Here is a 16,621-nt window from a genome sequence, read left to right on the forward strand (position 1 = left end):
GCTGGGTTATTACCTGCCGTGACTTCAGCAGCTTATGGCACCGTGGGACTCTCCCGCCCGGGGGCCTCACCTTCAGCTTTCTTCTCCAGCTACTTGGCCACAGTTGGCTTCCTGTGTCCATCCATTTGGTGTTGGCTTCTCGGCCACTGCCCAGCTGTCTTTTCCTGCTCTCTGACGCCCAGGATTTTATTTCCAGCCTAGAGCTGCCCTGAGCTACTAATGGCTTACTCAGCTGCCTCTGAAACTGGTGGCATTTTTTTTGTTATTGTTGTGCCTCGTGGCTTATGGAACTTTTTTGTTCCCCAACAGGGATTGAACCCAGGTACTTGGCAGAAAGAGTGCTAAGTCCTAGCCACTAGACTGCCAGGAATTAATCCCCTTCCTTCGGCTTGTTTTAAAGGCACTTCAAAGCTACACTTTCAGAATGAAATTACCATGACGCCACCTACCCCTAATCCTGGTAAATGTGATCCAGGCCAGAAATTTAGGGTCTTACCCTTTTTTGTTGTTCTTGTTCATTTAAAAAACACTTTATTGGAAGATAGTTGATTTACAATGTTGTATTCATTTCAGGTGTCCAGCAAAGTGAATCAGTTATACATACACACATGTCCACTCTTTTTGAGATTCTTTTCCCATATGAGGCCGTTATAGAGTACTGAGTAGTATTCCCTGTTACCTATTTTGCATATAGTGGGGCGTATGGGCCTTATCCTTGACATTTTCTTTTCTCCCACCCCATCCTGTGGCTCAAGCCCACCCACTTCTCTTTCCCCACTTGGCCAGGCCAGCCACGCACGCCTGTCACCTGGATTACAACATCAGCTGCTGCCTCGCGGCTGGCGGCCTGGCCTCCAGCCTTGCCCCACGCCCAGTCTTTGCCGCCGTGACTGCCTGCCATGTGAAGCTTGGAGGTGCAAAAGCAAGCAAGGAGGAGGCAAGGTCGATATACAAAAACCAACTCTTTCTATACACTTGGAATGAACAATCCATTCAATGAAAGTAAAGCATTTCCGTTTACAGTAGCATCAAAAAGAATAAAACAGATAAATTTAACAGAAGTGTAAAATTTATACTCTGAAAATGAAAGCATTGAAAGAAATTAGTGAAAGTCACTCGGTCATCGCTGACCCTTTGTGACCCCATGGACTATACAGTCCATGGAATTCTCTGGGCCAGAATACTAGAGTGGGTAGCTGTTCTCTTCCCCAGGGGATACTCCCAACCCAGGGATTGAACCCAGGTCTCCCACATGGATTCTTTACCAGCTGAGCCACCAGGGAAGCCCTGAAAGAAATTAAAGACGACTTAAATAGAGTCCCTTAGATAGCAAAGAGATCCAACCAGTCCATCCTAAAGGAAATCAGTCCTGAATATTCATTGGAAGGACTGATGCTGAAGCTGAAACTCCAATACTTTGGCCACCAGATGCGAAGAACTGACTCATTGGAAAAGACCCTAATGCTGGGAAATATTGAAGGTGGGAGGAGAAGGGGATGACAGAGGATGAGATGGTTGTGGACATGAGTTTGAGCAAGCTCTGGGAATTGTTGATGGACAGGGAAGCCTGGCATGCTGCAGTCCACAGCGTCGCAGAGAGTCGGACATGACTAAATGACTAAACTGAACTGAAATAAATAGAAAGCAATCTCATACTCATGGATCAGGAAACAATATTGTTAAAGAGGACAATACTCCCCAAATTGATCTTAGAATTCAGTGTAATCCCTAGCCAAATCCCAGCAGCTTTCTTTGCAGAGGTTCACAAGTTGTTCTTCAAATTCATGTGCAAATTTGAGGAATCCATAGTAGCAGAATCTGCCTGCAATGCAGGAGACCGGAGTTGAGTCCTTGGGTTATGAAGATCCCCTGGAGAAGGGAATGGCTACCCACTCCAGTATTCTTGCTTGGAGACTTCCATGGACAGGGGAGCCTGGCGGGTTACAGTCCAAGGGGTCACAAAGAATTGGACACAACTGAGTGACTAACACTTTCATAGTAGCCAGAACAATCTGAAAAAGAAGAACAAATCTGATGTACTCACATTTCTCAATTTCAAAACATACTACAAAGCTGTCATGATCAAGAGAATGTGGTATTGGTCTAAGTATGAATGTATAGCTCAATAATATAAAATAGAAAGTCCTGAAATAAACCCAAACATTTATGACAAGGGTTCCAAAACCATTCAATTCGAACTGAAAAGGATCTCCCCTGCCCCCCAACAAATGCTGCTAAGGAAAACTGGATATTCACGTGTAGAAAGTAAATTTATAACCTTACCTCACACCATATACCCAAATTACCTCAATGGATCATACACTTGAAACTATAAAACTCTTACAAGAGAACATGGGGTAAATCTTTATGACCTTGTATTAGTCAATGGTTTCTTACCTATGACACCAAAGACAAGCAATAAAGAAAGGTAAACTGTAGTTGATGAAAATGAGAACTTACGTGCTTCAAAGGGCATCATCAAGAAACTGAAAAGACAGCCCGAATATTAGCAAATTATATATCTGAGAATTGTCTTGTTTCCAGGATGTATGAAGAACACACATGACTCAATAAAAAGGTAACCCATTTTTTTAAATGGGCAAAAGATCTGAATAGGCATTTGGCTTCACATAATAATTTCAATGTTCATTTGTGACATGTCTCAGAATTTCATTCTTTTTTAAGAATGGGTCATATTCCATTTTATATACACACTCAACATGCCATATTTCGTTTATCCGTTCATCCGCTGATGAACACTTGGATTGCTCCCACTGTTTGGTTATTGTGAACATGGGTGCACAGGCATCTATTCAAGTCTCTGTTTTCAACTCTTTTAAGTATATACCCAGAAGTGGATTGCTGGATCATTTGGTAGTTTTGTATATAAACTTTTGAGGAACTGCCATACCGTTGTCCACAACAGCTGCACCATTTTACATTCCCTTTGGTGGTACATAAGAATGCCAGTTTCTCCAGAAGTGTTCTTTGCCATCATTTGTTATTTCCTGTGTTGTTTTGTTTTTATCATAGCCATCATAATAGTTGCAATTTGGTTTCTCACTGTGGTCTTGATTAGGGTTAGGCTTCGCTGGTGGCTCCAGTGGTAAAGAATCTGCTGGCCAATGCAGGAGATGCAGGAGACCTGGGTTTGATCCCTGGGTCGGGAAGATCCCCTGGAGAAGGAAATGGCAACCCACCCCACTATTCTTGCCTGGGAAATCCCGTGGGCCGAGGAGCCCGGCAGGCTGCAGTCCATGGGGTTGCAAAGAATTGCCCAAGACTGAGCACGCACGCACACATGTGGTCTTGATTTCCTTTCCCCTAATGCTGAGCATCTTTTCTGTGCTTGTTGGTCATTTGTTATCTTCTTCAGAGAAATGTCTATTCAATGTCTACCCATTTTAATTTGGTTTTATTTATACATACCATGTTGGGCTTCCCAGGTGGTGCTAGTGGTAAAGAATCCTTCTGCTAATGCAGGAAATATAAGAGATGTGGTGTCTTTGAAAAAGCTATGGTTTTTCCTCATGTATGGATGTGAGGGTTGGACCATAAAGAAGGCTGAGTGCTGAAAAATTGATGCTTTTGAACTGTGGTGTTGGAGAAGACTCTTGAGAGTCCCTTGGACTGCAAAGAGATTCAACCAGTCCATCCTAAAGAAAATCAGTCCTGAGTATTCATTGGAAGGACTGATACTGAAGCTGAAACTCCAATACTTTGGCCACCTGATGCAAAGAGCTGACTCATTAGAGAAGACCGTGATGCTGGGAAAGACTGAAAGCAGGAGGAGAAGGGGATAACAGAGGATGAGATAGTTCGATGGTATCACTGACTCAATGGACATGAGTTTGAGTAAGCTCCGGGAGTTGGTGATGGACAAGGAAGCCTGGAATGCTGCAGTCCATGGGGTTTCAAAGAGTCGGACACAACTGAGCAACTGAACTGAACTGAACTGAATATGGTCAGACAGCACCCAGATCTGTGTATTGATAATTACAGCACAAAAAAGCAATGTGAGGGACTTCGCCTGCTGCCTCTCACACTTTTATCTCCTCTTTTCTATCCCATACTGGAACCTCAGGTTTCTCAGACTTGTGGTGTGGGTGAGACTGACCCCATACTCCCAGCTCTAGGCTTGAAGCTCAACTGGTTTAGACTGATCAGCACATCCCTTGTCTCTCCACCCCACCACATAGATTGGTTGGCAGGGGAGGAAGTGGGTCACTTTCAGCAAGATGCAAACACCAAGTGGGCCGCCTAAACTGCCAGCTGCAGCAGGTTGGAGAACCTTCCTAAGAATGGTCCCAATGCTGAGGATGCAGAGCCAGAAATGGAGAGGGGAAACCCAGATCCTCTCAGAGCCTGTATGCCTGGAACAAGCCTTGCCTGAGGGCAGATCCTGCTGGAATCCTGAGTTACGTGAGTCAATAAAGTTCCCTTTATGTTGTAGCCAGTTTTGTTGTTGTTCAGTCAGTCATGTCTGACTCTTTGTGACCCCATAAACCACAGCATGCCAGGCTTCCCTGTCCTTCCCATCTCCCAGAGTTTGCTCAAACTCATGTCCATTGAGTCAATGATGCCATCCAACCATCTCATCCTCTGTCACCACCTTCTCCTCCTGCCCTCAATCTTTCCCAGCATCAGGGTCTTTCCCAATGAGTCGGCTCATCACATCAGGTGGCCAAAGTATTGGAGCTTCAGCTTCAGCATCAGTCCTCCCAATGAATATTCAGGGTTGATTTCCTATAGGATTGACTGGTTTGATCTCCTTGCAGTCCAAGGGACTCTCAAGAGTCTTCCCCAGCACTGCAGTTGGAAAGCATCAATTATTAGCCGGTTTAGGTCAGGTTTTCTGTTACCATAAAGAGCTCCAGCAGATGAACACTCTGACAGAAGGGATGCACAAGGGATCAGGACGTCCTGAGGAACTTTGCAGTCTCCCTGGAGGGTTCTGGAAGTCTCCCTGGAAAATGTTGGGGCAGAATTCTGAGACAAGAAGGGGGAGGGTGGAAGGGCTGTCATGGCGGGGGTCGGGGATGGTTTATACCAAGTGTCCTTCCTAGGAATCTGCTAATGACATTCATTCATCACGGGTGCCCTGAAGGCAGGCAGCCAGGTGGAACTTCAGGAGCCTTGACCCCAGACAATATTGAGAACACAAGAGGGGACCCGCCTGGTTCCACAGAAGCAGCAGACAAGGTGAGTTCCCAGAGGCAGCTGACCTGCACACGGCCACACAGCAAGTGCCGGGCTCAGAGCGCAGCTGTGCTGTCTCCTGGGGCGAGTCCTTTCCAAGCCTCACTCTGAGTTTTGACCAGGAGCAGCAAGACTTCCATGGCTGCTGCTGTCGCTCAGTCGTTCAGTCGTACCTGACTCTTCTCGACCCCGTGGACCGCAGCAGACCAGGCTTCCCTGTCCTTCACTGTTTCCTGGAGTTTGTTCAAACTCACGTCCGTTGAGTCAGTGATGCCGTCCAGCCATCTCATCCTCTGTCGCCCCCTTCTCCTTTTGCCCTCAGTCTTGCCCAGCATCAAGGTCTTTTCCAGTGAGTCGACGCTTTGCATCAAGTGGCCAAAGTATTGGAGCTTCAGCTTCAGCATCAGTCCTTCCAGTGAATATTCAGGGTTGATTTCCTTTAGGATGGACTGGTTTGATCTTTGAAACTGATTTCCTTGGTTTGGAGTGAAAGCTCGTTTACCCCTTCTGGGATTGGCATGCAGGCTCTTCTGCCCACCCAGCATATCCGTGGCCCTCAGTCGTGGGGCTCCTACCTTTGCCTGGTCCAGACCTCATAAAAGCCATTAGCAGGTGGCCTCATGGATTTTCAGTCGTTTTACCTCCCAGTAATGAGTCTCTCCAGGCCCCCATGAACCGCTCTTAGCACAGAGCATCCAGAGGCCGTGCCAGGTGATTCAGACAGAATTATTAACAAGGCTTTATTTACTCCTCCAGAGCGGCCTGTCGGGAGACCCAGCCACGCAGCAGACCAGGGAGAACCTCGGGCCACACGGGCAGTCAGGGGCCAAGTCCTTACAGGGCCTCCCCCGCCACCTCTTAGACTGCACTGACTTCCACGGTCTTCCAGGCTAAGGGCCAAGCCTCACGCTTGGAGACAAGTCATCCCCGAGCCGGCAGCCCGTTTGGAAGGAGCCAAAAGTGACACCTCCCTTTCCCTCTGGTTTGCTGCCTTCAGTCTGTCCCCAGGCCCAAGGCTCCAGGGCGCTCTGCCGTCAGCTGGGTGTTGGCAGGTGTCCTTCGAGTAGAGAGAGGAGGCAGAGAACCACAAGAAGCAGGAGCTGCTGGGCTAGGCAGGAGGCAAGAGAGGCCACTTCCATGGACCCGTGGGTCTTTTCTGCCTTCCCGTCCCCAGCCTGGGAGCCAGCCAGCTCCCAGCGATGTGGTGCTTGGGTGCGTATGTTGCTGGATGCGGTCTCAGAGTGGAGGCGGGGGGTGGGGGGGAGGAGGGATGTCCCCTTCCTGGCCCCCAGCCCATATTTAACCCACTGGGGCTTGGCAGGGGGCCGGCTGGATGTCAGCCCTAGAAGCATTTCAGTCAGGAGGAGCAGAGGCCATTCTCTTATAAATGAAGGTGCAGAGAGATGGGGAGTCCAGGAAAGACAGTTCTGGAACTCCACCTCCAAGCTCTCAGCCCTGTGCCCCCACCTCCCCAGAGCGGCTGGTCCTGCCTTCTAATGCATGGCATTCTGCCGCTCTGTTCCCAGAACCCACACAAAGACCTCCTATGACCCCCCCCGGCCCCGCCCAGTGGGTTGGGCTTCGAAGGGCAGGCAAGGATCCCGTGCTGGGCATAGAGCCCTGGGTCAGGCACCCTCGGCCAGCGGTCAGTGAGGGAACGTGGGCGCGTGGTCCACACATTGACCTGTTAGTGATGGCCCAGAGGCCGTGGAGACTGAGCTTTCAAGATACACAGCTGATGACCACCCACTGCTTGCTGGACCCCAAGGGGTGATGTCAGGCTGCCTCCCCAAAATGTCAGAGGCCAAGCAGATGCAGCCCTCCTGGCCCCCCAGAGGTTTTGGAGGAAGAGGCTTTGCAGAGGTGGCGGTGCTCACTTATTCATGCCTCAGTGCGTGTGTGCATGCCAAGTCGCTTTAGTCATATTGGACTCTTTGCGACTCCATGGACTGTAGCCCACCAGGCTCCTCTGTCCATGGGATTCTCCAGGCAAGAATACTGGAGTGGGTTGCCATGCCCTCCTCCAGGGGATCTTCCCAACCCAGGGATGGAACCCGAGTCTCTTATGTCTCCTGTGCTGGTAGGTTGGTTCTTTATCACTAGCGCCACCTGGGAAGCCCCATGCCTTAGTGACCATGGTAGTTAGTCGCTTGGTCGTGTCCGACTCTGCAATCCCATGGATGTAACCCGCCAGGCTCTTCTGTCCATGGGATTCTCCAGGTAGAATACTGGAGTGGGTTGCCATTCCCTTCTCCAGAGGATCTTCCCAACCCAGGGGTTGAACCCAGGTCTTTGAGCTACAGGGAAGACCTACCATGCCTTAGTAGGTAGTCCCAAATTGTGTGGGTGCCCTGCCTTCTGCCAGCATCAGTGAGCCCTAAAGCCAAGCAGTTAGAGAAGATGGGTCTCAGCAGAGCACACGTGCCTTTGTACTCAGATTTCAGGATTTTTAAAAGTTTTTATTTTAAAATGTGTTTATTTTTAATCGAAGGATAGCTGCTTTACAGTATTGTGTTGGTTTCCGCCAAGCATTAACATGAATCTGCCACAGATGTACCTACGCCCCCTCTCTCTCGAACCTCCCTCCCGTCTCCCACTCCATCCCACCGCTCTGAGTTGTTTCAGAGTCCCCTGGTTGAGTTCCCAGATTTCAGGATGTTTCTGTACCACATAGTGAACTCACAGGCCCGGGATCAGACAAGCTTGACTTGAATCCCTATGGCTGGTCAGCAGCTGTGTGACAGAGACCCAGCTCCTCAACCTCTCTGGGCCTGGCTGCCTAACCCAGAAGGATTTGCCAAGGCCCATGAGTTGGCACTCCGGAAGCACCTGGCACACAGCAGCAGTGCAGTGAGCGGTAGCCGCCACTGTTACGGCAGGACCTGCTCTTCACCAAGTTCAAGTGTGAACGCAGGAGGCTCTGAAGGACTCCACAAGATGGCCGGGTGTCCCCCTTGCACACTGGCCAGCTCCAATGCTTCAGGACCGAGCCCCAACTTGGAACTGGTACACCACCCAGTGTCACAGCCAGAAGGGACCGTGAAGCCCCTCAAGGTACAGATGGGAAAACTGCGATCCAGAGAGTGAGCACGATTGTCCAAGTCTGCACTGGAAGGAGCTTAGTGGGCCTGGAGCCCAGGATAGTGGCCTGGGCACTACTGTATTCAGTGCATGGTCAACCTCAAGGAGACGGATGGATCTAACATGATGGCCGAAGGGGCGTCAAGGGGCTGAAGAGTCAGCAACCCCATTCATCAGTGTGGTCTGAGCTTTTGCTGGACTGGGTCCTGGCCAGGCAGCAGTGATAAGACACAAGCAGTGATGCCCTCATGCAGCTGCTGGGTTGGCACAGAGATAACTGCTGCATGGGGGCTGGGACTCTGGGAGAGCTGGGCCAGGCCCCAGCGACTGTCAGGCCCTCTCCCAGGAAGTGTCTCTTGGATCTGCCCACAGGAGTCATGGCTCCTAACACTGGCTCTGGCACTCTCGAGGACAAGGAGCTGCTGGGCCTGGCTTGGAAACCAACAGGCAACTCACTGATGTGCTGGGGGTGGGCCAGGGGATGGGCAGCTCGCTGGCACCCAGGGTGGTCACGGGCTCCAGGGTTTGTGCCTCCAGGAGAGCTGTCCCTCCTCCCACTCCTGCTCTGAGCATGTTCAAGCTTGACCCCGGAGACCCCGCTGGTCCCTGGAGACTCCACTGTGCCCGGCAAAAGCCGCAGGACCCAGCTCCCACCCCGCAGAGAGAAGCAAGCCTCTGTCTGCCTCTCTCCCATCCACAAGGTGGGCATGTTGGACCTGGTGGGCTTCAAATAGAGGCTCCTAGTTTTGAGGATTCTCAAACGCAGTGGTCGCTGGCATTCGGGATGTCTGTCCAGCTCCCCTTTCTGGAGGGTGGACCTCTGAAGCTGGAACTATGGGACCTAACCTCGCTGGCCAGGGCTGATGGGACCAGGCAAACACTTGACTCATGCAAGCCCATCAGATCCTCTCCCGGGACTGGGCTTTGTGACTCAGTCTGGTGGGCACATGAGCTGGAGGGAATAGCAGGCTGAGCTGGGCAGGAGGATACTGTTTGCAGAGTCAGAAACGTCCCCCTGGGAAGCAGGGTCCCAGTCATCATCTGCTAACCCGAGCCCCATTCTTCTGGAAAACACACCCAGTGTTTTGGAGGGAGACCCCTCCTTCCTGCAGTGGGAGCAGCCCTGGGGGAGCTGTCCGACCAGCTGCCCTGCCCATCCCCCATCCAGTGTGGTCCCCAGAACCCCCGTGTGGCCATCACACAGTCTCTCTCGGGACTGGAGTTTGCACAAAGGGCTGCAGAGCAGGAGGAAGAGGCCAGAGGACACCCCAGCCTGGAGACGGGGCTTCCTTGTCTCTGCTGCTAGCTCCCACGCCCTGGAGACCCCTGGCTCCCGCCCCTCCGCAGCCTGGTCTCTGGTCGTTCCCTTAGTTCCTTGAGCGCTTCTGTGTGTACAGACATTGCTGGTTCTGCTGCCCTCAGTGGGCTTCCATCTCTGGGAGCTGGGATGTCAGGGAAGAACCAGCCCTGCCCCAAGGCTGCCCTTACTGTGAGGTGCCCTAAGTGCCCATTTTGCTTCAGCTGGGTCGGGGGCAAGCATGGGTTTCCTGACCCTCCCCCAGACCCCGAGCCTCAGTGGGGTTGGCAAGGGCAGGGGAGCGCCAGCCAGCAGACTGGTCCCCTTTGCGTGGGCGTGAGGCTCACAGTGGGACAGTAGGAGTGTGTGTGAGTGTGTGAGTGTGTGAGTGTGTGTGTGTGAATGTGTGTGTGTCCAGCTGCCCACTTCTAAGAAGCACCTCACTCAAGACCCTTACAGAAAGCTTTCCTGGGGAGGTGAGGTTCGGAGAAGGAACGTCTCCCAAGCTCATGGGGCAGAGACTCTGAGGACTAGAACACTGCCTGTTAATGTCGAGCAGGAGCGACAGTCATTGCAGGAGCAAAGAACTCCTTTCTCACCTCCTGGGGGCCCATGAGAACTAGGGAGGGAGACCTCTGTCCCCAGGCCAATGAGTTTTCACCTTCTTCTCATTCACAGACCCACTCTTTCAGCTGCTCCTGAGACAGACAGCCTCGCCTTCTGCCCCGGGAAAGCCCCATTGCAAGGCCCAGAAGCAGCCCTGAGTGGCAGCAGGCTCCCCAAGGCACCACCACCCCAACTTATGAGTGAGGGGACCGAGCTCAGAGGGGCCCTGGGCCCAACCCGACGACCGGCATTCACACTTGGTTCAGGGTCCTTTCCACCGATAGTGGCATTAAATGATTTCTCTTTTCCTTTGTCAATAACAATAATTATAATATTATTAAAACATGTATTATCATGCACAATAATAACAATGGCTTCCCAAGTGGCTCAGTGGTAAAGAATCCACTGCCAATGCAAGTGACACAGGAGACACAGGTTCACTCCCTGGGTCGAGAAGACCCCCTGGAGGAGGAAATGGCAACCCACTCCAGCATTCTTGCCTGAGAAATCCCATGGATAGAGGAGCCTGGCGGGTTACAGTCCATGGGCTCGAAAAGAGTCGGACACTACTTCGAGACTCATGCACATACTAATAATAGCCAGTCTCTGCTAAGGAGTGCTAAGTATTTCCATACATCACTTAATCCTCCTAGTGATTCTGTGGGGAGTGGTATTTTTATTATGCCCACTTTCTGATATGGAAACTGAGACTTAAAGAGTTTAAGTGGGCTTCCTTCATAGCTCAGTTGGTAAAGACTCTGCCTGCAATGCAGGAGACCCAGGTTCGATTCCTGGGTTGGGAAGATCCCCTGGAGAAGGAAATAGCAACTCACTCCAGTGTTCTTGCCTGGAGAATCCCCATGGACAGAGGAGCGGCAGGCTATAGTCCATGGGGTCACAAGAGTTGGACATGACTGAGCAACTAAACCATCACCAAGAGTGTGAGTGGTAAACTCTCTCTCCTAAGGCCACACACAACCAGTAAGCGCAGTCTGGCTCCATGGCCTGTGCTAACCAGTGTTCCATCCTCCTTCCCTCAACAGGGAGGAGGCGATTGGCTACTTGCACAGGCCCCTAACCACAGGGCTGCTGGCCAGAGGGCCCAGTGAGGATGTGACTGGGCAGCTGTAGTGTGGATGGGTGACCAGCTCCTGGTCCTCTCTGAGCCCAGATTCTCTGGTCCTGTCCAATCACCATTTGCCCTACCCGGGTGATAATTCACTTGGGGTGAACCATGTGGCCTGCCATCCCACAGGCAAGAAAGGTGGGAAATTCTTCCCAAAGGAAGGCTGAGATACACAGTGCGGCCTTTTCCGGTGACCATGACCCACTCCTCAGCGGTCCTTGCCACTCTCCAGCCAAGCTCCTGCCTGACACAGCGGTCCAGCAGCCACTGTCCATGGGCTGGAGTCAGCATGTTGTGGGGACAGAGCCAATCAGCCCACCTGGACCCGGCCTGTGGTCCTACCATGGGCCGGGCACCTGCAGGATGTCTGAGACGGGCAGGGAGCTGGCCACTGGATGGGCTCTCTCTGCCCCCGCTGTAGGGATGCCAACTAAAGGCTCAATGCCTCACCCCCATCCGTCTCACCTCTTCATGACATCATTTTTCCCATGGGAGTCAGAACTTGTAAAACAATGGGCTCTTCATGGTTCTTTCTTCCATGGGACTTAAAGACTTAAGGAAAAAAATAAGCATGAAAATGCTGAAATAAAACAAATGTCTTTTCCTGCAGGCCTTCTCAGAGCCTTTAGTATGCCAATATGCCCTGTTGGATGGGATGTCCCCACAAAACATTCGACCAAGGAACCCTTTTCCCCACAGGACACATGTATCACTGAGACTGGTTTTTCTGCAGGAGATCCTGGATTATATATTTCTGACAATTATTTTTAAATTTGGAGAAAAAAAGTATGATTAAAAACTACTTAATTAAGAAACACAGGGGCTTCCCTGGTGATCCAGCAGTTAAGCCTTCATACTCCCACTGCAGGGGGTGTGGGTTGGCTGCCTGGTCGCGGACCTAGGATCCATACAACACGGCCAAAAAAAACCACAATGAGGAACACATTTTTTTCCCCCCCCAATCTCACAGTTGGCATCATCCTAGGATTTTTGAAACTTTTTGTGCTGTTAACTGATCTGTCTCACGTAAGCAGATTTCCATTCATGCTAGAATTTAGTATCGTTGGACAGGATTCCACAGTATGGATAAATGAATGCCTCATTTTTTTCGATTTGTAAGTTGTTTCCATTTTGTTGTTGTTGTTAGAAATGCTGCTACAGTAGCGTCTTTGCAGCTAAACACTTGTACAGAGCTCTAGTTGTTGACTTCGGATAATTTCCTAGAAGTGGAATTGCTGAGTCAGAGAATATGGCTATTTACTGCCAAAATGTTCTTCGGAAAGGTTGTACCAGCTCACACCCTGCCTGCCAGTGTCCAGATGCCCACTTTCTCACTCCTTTGCCAACACTGGGTAACAGGCATTGATTCTTTTTTTTTTTTCATTGGTTTTGTGCCCCTCTGATGAGTTGTCAGGGACAATTTTTGTGCTGACAGGAGACTTGCATTCTTTGAGCTCTTTCCCCAATTTCTTTATTTTTTATTATTATTATTTTTTTTAAATTTTTTATTATTTTTTAATTGGAGGATAATTACTTTACAATATTGTGATGCTTTTTGCCATACATCACCATGAACCGGCCATAGGTATACATATATCCCCTCCCTCTTGAACCCCATCCCTCTTCCCTCCCCACCCCATCCCGAGCACTGGCTTTGGGCTCCCTGCATCACGTATCAAACTCCCACTGGCTATCCATTTAACATATGGTAATGGATATGCTTCAGTGCCATTCTCTCAAATCACTCCACCCTTTTTTCCTCCAACTGTGTCCAAAGGTATGTTCTTTATGTTCGTGTCTCCTTTGCTGCCCTGCATTTAGAATCATCCGTACTATCTTTCTAGATTCCATATATATACAGTCCCAATTTCTATGGAGGTTTTGAGGGCTCATCTTTTTCTTATTAGCTTGAAAGTTCTTTTTTTTTTTTTTTTTTTTTTGGGCCTCCATACCTCTCGGCATGTGGGGTCTTAGTTCCCTGACCAGAGATTGAACCTGTGCCCCCTGCATTGGAGTCTCAGCCACTGGATCACCAGGGAAGTTCTGAAAGTTCTTTTTTTAAAATTTATTTATTTTTGGCTGTGCTGGGTCTTTGTTGCTCTGCAGGCTTTTATCTAGTTTCAGCAAGTGGGGGCTACTCTCTAATTGAGGTGCTTGGGCTTCTCACTGCAGTGGCTTCTCTTATTGCAGAGCACAGGCTCTAGGGCGGGAGGACTTCAGTACTTGGAGTTACCATGCTTTAGAGCGCAGGCTCAGTAGTTGTGGGCTTGGGTTCATTGCTTTGTGGCACATGGGATCTTCCCAGACCAGGGATTGAACCCTGTCCCCCGCATTACACGTAGACTCTTTGCACTCTGTCACCAGGGAAGCCCCTGAAAGTTCTCAATAAGTTAGAGATATTAACTCTGTTGTGAGCCTGTACAAAGCATTTCTGATGCTTGTAAATCTTTCTCCCGTGAGAAGATCTGCTTCATCTATGAGATGGGAAATGATTTGCAAAAGTCACAGTGCATGGGGCTTCCCTGATGGCTCAGATGGTAAAGAATCCACCTACAATGCGGGAGACCTGGGTTCAATCCCTGGGTCAGGAAGACCCCCTGGAGGAGGAAATGGCAACCCACTCCAGTATTCTTGCCTGGAGAACTCCATGGACAGAGGAGCCTGGCAGGCTAGAGTCTATGGGGTTGCAAAGAGTTGGACACGACTGAGCGACTAACACACAACACTTTCACATGGTACATAAGGAACGGGATCAGGCCTGAACCTGGGTCTTAGCATGCCTGCTCCAGGTTGGGGGTTCAGTAGGTCTCCTTCCCCTCCTTCCACTCCCCCTCCACTGGGCCAAATTCCAGCATACCCCCACTCCTAGCAGCTGGTTGTACCCGGGCAGCCCTGCCTGGCATCCACCTGACTGATGGAATGGAACGGACTTTCTCCGGACACACATACCTCTTTATACCCCTCAGACTGCTTTCTACATTGGTATATGGAACTAATTTGATTATTCTACATGCGGTGGTTTATGACCTGCTGCTTGCCAGGCTCCCCCTCCACCAGGGATCCATTGGGTCCCTTCCCCTATCTCACTCCCAACCCCCATCTAATCAGTGGGCCTGACTCCCTGGCTCCTCACTGGCCTCTGTCCCTCACTGGCCCCCTCCAATCCATAGCAGCAGAGAGGAACCTCTGAGGTGGAAATCTGGTCGCGAAATCCTGGTTTGGAGCCCAGCTACACATTTTTCTTCACCTTAAACACCCAACTCCTGTGGCAGAAAGAGCTGGAACCAGTGCTCTCGCGAGAACGACCAGGGCCTCAGAGAGTGGATCTGAGTGCTGAGTCCAGCATGGTTCGGGGTAAGGCCTTTGGGTGTGGGCGGGGACCCTTTGGGCCCAAATCCAGGTCACGAAAGAGGGAAGGCTGGCCCCAAGACCCAGCACCTCCCCATGTGTGTTCCCACAGCATGAGGACCCAGAACACCCTGCCCAGCCTCGCCCCAGACCAGCTCCTGTGTATCTCTCTTTCTCTTCCTAATATGCGTTCTCCCCTCTTTCCGGTGACTTGTGGGACACCCCAGCCTCCTGGTGCTCTTCCTACCTCACTGCCCACATCTCCTGTCTCCCCAGTCTGTGCCCCCGGGGCTCAGTCCTCCGACGACACTAGCTCCCTTACTGACTATCCTGTCACAGAACTTGAACTTGCGTCTCCGCCAGCAGGACTCCTCAGCTACTCCCTGCAGCCTGGGCCTGCCCATGAACTCCAGGCACCTGTATCACTTGCTTCTTCAGCATCTCTACTTGGGCACCTAACAAGCATATCATACCTCTCGCGTCCAGAACCAGACTCCGGCTCTTCCCACCTGCAATCCTGACCACTCCCCACAGTAGCAAATGGAAACCAGTGGCTCAGATCAGAATCTCCGGCCTTGACTTTGACTCCCTTCTCTCTTTGTCTCACACCCCCACCCAGTCTATTCGGCTATTCCGCCATCTCTGCCTTCAAATCATGACCGAGTCTAACCAGTTCTCTCCATATCCTCCCCGCCACGCTGGACCTGCCCACCACCATCCCTGATGATGACTGTGACCTCCCAAAGGTCCCTGTTTTCCCCCTGCCTGCCTTGAAATCAGTGCTCAGCAGCCCAGGGATCCAGGTAAGTATCAACAGATCCCTGAGTCCGACCTCATCTCCTGCTCTTCTATGCTCTCCAAGCCTCGCCTTGCTGAGCCCCTGCCAGGCCACACACAGGCCACCTGGGCTCCACTTCAGGGCGACCCCTCCTTCAGATCCTTGTTCAAATAGTGCGTCCTCAGTGAGGCCTCCCTACTAGTGAACACCTCCCAGTTCCCGCTCCAGCACTTACCATCTCCCTTCTCTGCCTTATTATGTTTTCACCTCTGACATTATATATTTTACTCATAATTTTATGTTTATATCACTCTCCGGCACGGCAACCCACTCCAGTATTCTTGCCTGGAGAATCCCATGGACAGAGTAGCCTGGTGGGCTATGGTCCATAGGATTGCAAAGGGTCAGACACGACTGAAGTGACTTAGCACAGTACAGTACTTGTTAACTGTGTGCTCCCCAATAGGAGGAGTTTCATCTCTATCCTGTGGGGCCCAGCACATAATAGGTGCTCAGTAAATATTTGCTGAATGACCATTTGTGAATCTGGGAAGCCCCCAGGAGCCTCCCTGCCCCCACAGGCATTTCTGTGCCTGGTTCACCTCCTTTCATGGAATTTGTTATGAGTGTGATTTGGGGACCACTGAGGGGCAGGTGGGGGAGGAGGGGGTCCCTGAGCTCCCTGAGGAAAGGGACCACAGGTTTCCCCTGAATTGAGTACTTCCCCCCCCCCCCCCAGTAAAGTGACATCTTTTTAACGTTTACTTTTATGTATTTATTTGGCTGTGCCAGGTCTCAGTTGAGGCACGTGGGAATTTTAGTTGCTGCGTGCAAACTTGTAGTTGCAGCATGTGGGATCAAGTTCCCTGACCAGGGATGGAACCCCAGCCCCCTGCATTAGGAGCGCGGAGTCTTAGCCACTGACCACCAGGGGAAGTCCTTTAGCTGCTACAGCTGTCACTGCCGTCCTGATCTGGCCTTGGTGCCCGTGTGGGCTGCCCCTCCTCCCAGACAGGACACTCACGCCGGGCTGGTCAGCTCCAAGCCCCTCGCTGGGGTCCATTCAGAACCAGTCCTCGCAGTTGAGACATCCTGCTCCCAAATCTAACCCAGGTGCCTCCAACTGTGGGCCCAGATCTTGGGGTCCATGCCCTCCCCACTTTCTTGACAGAACGAACTCCAGGAG

At 51.0% G+C, this 16,621-nt stretch overlaps 1 long non-coding RNA gene across 1 annotated transcript; it reads left to right on the top strand.

Annotated features, from left to right (window-relative positions):
• The first annotated feature begins 4,295 nt into the window (after positions 1-4,295).
• LOC122441272 lies at positions 4,296-10,363 on the top strand. Its single transcript, XR_006269310.1, has 3 exons — positions 4,296-4,422; positions 5,067-5,202; positions 10,256-10,363. It is a non-coding gene; the product is annotated as an uncharacterized LOC122441272 (long non-coding RNA).
• The last annotated feature ends 6,258 nt before the right edge of the window (positions 10,364-16,621 follow it).

Source organism: Cervus canadensis, chromosome 5, assembly GCF_019320065.1.
Source record: "Cervus canadensis isolate Bull #8, Minnesota chromosome 5, ASM1932006v1, whole genome shotgun sequence".
NCBI classification, from domain to species: domain Eukaryota; kingdom Metazoa; phylum Chordata; class Mammalia; order Artiodactyla; family Cervidae; genus Cervus; species Cervus canadensis.